Source organism: Anopheles cruzii, chromosome X (assembly GCF_943734635.1).
Source record: "Anopheles cruzii chromosome X, idAnoCruzAS_RS32_06, whole genome shotgun sequence".
Taxonomy (NCBI): Eukaryota; Metazoa; Arthropoda; class Insecta; order Diptera; family Culicidae; genus Anopheles; species Anopheles cruzii.
In genome coordinates, this window is record NC_069143.1 from 4,137,108 (window position 1) to 4,141,901 (window position 4,794).

Here is a 4,794-nt window from a genome sequence, read left to right on the forward strand (position 1 = left end):
TGGTTCCCCTTTAGTAGCACTTTACGAACACTCTAGATAATAGCAAAAGGTTACACAGAGAGCACAACAAAAAACTAAGGACTAAGGAAACTCGAAAGAAAAACATAGCAAAGTAACAAAGGGTATGACGGTACAAACAGCCCGATAGACAAAACAGACAAATAGGAGAGAGTAAAACAAAGGCAAAAGCAGCAGAGGCAACCGGAGAAACAGTAAAAAACACCTAATAAACCAAGCAACAAATTAGATGCAGATGGCAAACAGTCAGCAGTCTAGCAAAAAAAAAAAGGCAGGCGCATTATTAACTATAATGCACCTCGATTCGATGCAACCCCCACCCCCCAGCTGTTCTTCTCGGTCTACCCCCTCTCTGGCAGCCATTAAAGTACACGCACACACACACACGCACGTAGCTCGATGTTTAGAAACATTTAACTACAATTCGTGGACGCGCAGCGCACAACCCCTATTCGGGGGGGGGGGGTCCTGGCTAAAACAATCGAGCTGGTATCGCGAGAACACGATCACCACCAGCGGCGGGGGTGGTGGTGGGGACTGGACTAGGGTCCCCCCTACCCCCTACCGAGCGCGCAAGTGCAAGTGAAACCCAATCGTTGACAAATATGTGTGGCGCATAACATACACGCTACGACGACTGGTGACGGTGATGGTTGGCGATGGCGTGGTTGATTAGCATCGCGAAGGACGACCCAACAAGAGGCGGAGAAGAACGACCACGAAAAGGATATTAACGGAAACGAACCGGGGGAGAGAGAGAGCGGTTAACACACACAGGACACAAGGAGACAGGAGGCGAATAATAATACAAAACCGGCCCGCCGCCGCCGGAACATGTGCTTCGCCGCGGAAAACTCCGGGAACGCCCGAGGCGACCCGAGCCACGCGAGACGAAGGCGCACAGGACACCCACTCGACGGCACTCGCGGCCGATGGGTGGTGCGAGCTGCCTCTCAACCCCCGGGGGCCCGAGGCTCCCAGGAGTGGGAGGGGGTCGGGGGGGGGCTATCGATGAATTGGCGGCCGCGAGCTTTTACTCCCCCCGGAGTCGGAGTCCAGCGGGCGCTTTTTTTTTGGCGGGGCTCCCCTTTTTTTTGTGTCTCCCCACCACCACCCCCCCCCCCCCCCCCCCCCCCCCGCACACACACACACTGCGTCCCGGGGCCCTGGTCGGGAGGCCACTCACGCGGCCGATCCTAGGGCCACTCATTCGGGCGGTGGGTGCCCGGGCAGCGAGCACTCGGCGCGCGCCAAGCTCCGTGCCGTCCGTCAGTCTGTGTTCGGAGCTTCGTGCGAACGGCAGCTGCTTGCGGTGTCGTGCAGTGCGTGTGTGTTGTGCGCGGGGTACGTGCAGAGAGCGGGTAACCCCAACAGCAGCCGCGTGTGTAGCACCCGTCCCAGCCAACCGACCGACCGCCCGTCCGTCCGCCCGCCCGACCGTAGATTCGTGGCAGTTTTCGTGTGAGCCACTGGCCCACCTCCTTTTTTTTCGCGGACCGCGCTCCGTGTGTTGGTGCGAGGACGTTTGTGTTTGTGTCGTTCACCGTGTACGTGTGCGTGTGTGCGCGGGCGGGCGATAACCGAAAGGACCCTTATCCCGGAACCCGGGATAAGGGTTCGCGTGTCGCGATCGAGTTCGAGCGTTGCGTTGCTCAGCCGCTACGCCGCCTCCTGCCACCTGCAGTGCCGCCCCGAGACTCCTCCTCCTCCCCTCATCGACACACCGCCCTCCTCCCCCTCGGAACTGGATGATCACGTGAAACAGAGAGCTCTGTCAAGTGGTCTACGGCATTTCCCGGTCCCAATTCCCTTCCCATCTGTCGCGGGGGAGGGACCCGCCGATCACGCTGTGACGCTGAGCCTAGTTCGGCTCGTCGCCGCCCCGGCCGACCCGGTCTCCGCCGCCCCCGCCTGCGCAAGCTATTTACGCGTGTGGGCGCTGGGGCGTTGAGAGATCGACGGAAAAAGCGGAATCCTGTAAAGAATCCTAGACACGGACGACGCCGCCCAACCCCCCCACCCATTGATGCTCCACACTCGAGTGTTCTATTGTTTACCCCCCCCTACCATTTCTCTCTTTCGGTCTCGGGCGATCGATGGAATAGGCTTAAAATCATCTTCGTGTCGTCGGTGACCAGGCGCCTCCAGTGACTCCGTTAGTGCGCTCTTCCGGGGTGTTGCAGTGCCGTGCACACACACGCACCCCCACACACACACACACATGAGGGGTCCCCGGGGGCGATAAGCAGCGCGTCAGCGTGATCGCCGTGCGCGACACGCGGCCCAATTACGATCAACCTCTAATCAAACGTCATCCGTCGCCGCCGCCGCCGTCGTCGCCGCCTCCGCCGTCGTCGCCGCCTCCGTTGCCGACTGATTTGCGCAATCAATTTCGCTAGCCCACAGCCTGGACGCTGGACGTTTGATTGATCTCTCGACGACGACGACGTCGACGTACTCTGGGGTACGTCCTGCAATCAAACCTTGGCATGCGATGAGCGGGATGAGAGGTAGGTGTGCAGGGAGTGTCCCCTCGTGTAGCTCCGTGAGCATCTCCGCCTGTCGGAAGGGTCGGACGGTAGAATTGGGCCAGGGAGTGGGTGGTTAAAAGATACTGTGAGTCCTGCGAAAAGTAGACAGAAGACTCCATAGCACCAGCCAGCCAATTGGACACACGGTCAATTGTCGCCACCGCCGCATACCGTGGAACCCTTTACACAGACGGGCGGGCGGGCGGGCGGGGGCTCCTTTCGGGGAAGCTCCTCGTTCCTCGGCGGCGAGCCCGGCGAATCAGGGCTTTCCGGTTTTACCGAACGGAGGCTCCCGGCCGGATGGTTACGAACCACCACGGGTGGACCAGGGGGGGAGCCCCCGCCGCCCCGCCAGACAGGGTGTATTTTCAATGGAATCTACTGGCGCTCCAGACCATCCCCCCGCTACCCCCTCCCTCCACCGGTCGAAAAATGAACAAAACAAAAGCGGGTCGAGCAAGCGACCGAAGGAACTGCCGTTTTCTTATTCTGCCCAGCGATCTGCGCCAGGCAGGGGGAGCACACGACGGTGGAGCTGGCGGAGACGGTCCCGGTTCCGCTGGTCCCGCCGCGCCCGTACCTACCTACCAGACATAATGAATTCATAGACCAACATCATTACTCTAATGGGGGGGGGCGGTTGGCAAAAAAAAAAGGGAAAACAGAAACCCGCCGCCGGGAGCAAGGCGTCGTGGGCAACGACAGCGGAGCTCCCCGCGGTGAGAACCAGGCAGCTGGCCAACCTCGGCGCCCGGGCCCGGTCGCGGTATTGGCCCACGGAACGGAACGGAGCACAACACTTGCAAACACCCGGAATTCCCGGACACGAAGAACGGGTGCATTGAGGGCGGGGGGGCCCGGGGGACGGTAGGCCGCCACAAGGAGGCCGGATCTTTTCCGATCGAGCGACCGTCCCGCGGGTTTGTTTTGTTTCGTGCTGCCGTGCTCCGTCCGGCTCCGGCCTGCTGCATTTTACATTCCTTCGACATTTATTATTCAACTTCTTGTCCGCGGTGGGGGAGAGAAGGGGTCCGGTTTGGTGTGGAGCCCGCCTACCAGCGAGCCTACCGACGACGACGACGCCGACGCTGGGAGAAGTCGGATCCACCTAGGCACACGGGCACGGGCACGGGTAGAAGGTCACGTGTGCTGAAAAATTAAGCTGAATTTTATTTTACCACTCACCCACACGTACACGGCAGTCGGCAGCGCAATACATACGCACAGTCGCGTTTGACAAGTCGCATCCCGCGTAGCATCCCGGGCATCGGAATCGATAGGCGGAATCGACACCCACCGACCTGCTTCAAAACGTTCGCCAGCACCCTTCACCCTTTTGGCAAAACGGTTTGGGCGCGCGGGGGCAAGCAGTAGGTGGCAGGGGGCACGTAGGGCCACCACCGCCTTCGTCAGGCAACCACAGCCCACATCACAGCCCACGTAGCGGCGAGGTCCTCCAGCCGATTCCGGAGAATTCCAATTCCGGTGAAAATCTTCCGCGAACCTCCACTGAAGGGACCTCGCGGCCACAGGTGGGGTCATCCAATGAGGGGGGGATTGGAACGGACCTCCAGCTCCTCCACCAGGGGAGCTCCACTGCGTGGTCGGCCCTTCGCACAGTGCTCCCGGGGCGTTGGCGGCGCATCGTTCCAGCATGGGGACCAGCATGTCCTGACGAGAGAGAGCCGGGACAAGGTGCCGGGCATCCGTAGGAAGGCAACTCCGCCAGCGGGCGTCCGCGGAATCGTTCAATCGCGAAACCGTTGCAATCGTTGGAACGTCCCACACCGACGTCCCACAGTTCCTTTTCATTTCTGGTTCGCCAGGATCGCCAACACAACATCCGTCCTCCGTCGTTAGGTGCTGCGTACTCAGATTACCCTCTCTGACTGCGTGGGCCGTAGTACAAACCCCCACCCAGCGGGGGGAGAGGGCAGCGATAAAGAAAACGTTGCGCTCAAGGAGCACGTTGCAACGGCGGAAGGTGTAACAAGTGCGAGCGACGCAGCGTCACAGAGCGTCCGCGCGCGTCGTGACAGCGCGGCTAATTATCGCGGCCCCGCTCTCCGTTCGTTATCAAATGTTCCTAACAATCCAATAAAGGGCATTATCAGCGCGCCGGGCAGAGCATTCAATAAAACCAATTAGCGATGCATCCGAGCCGCCGCGTGTCCCGTGTACTGCTTGTAGTAATTAATAATTATTGACCGACGACAGCATGCATTGATTGACTCTGCGTCTGTCA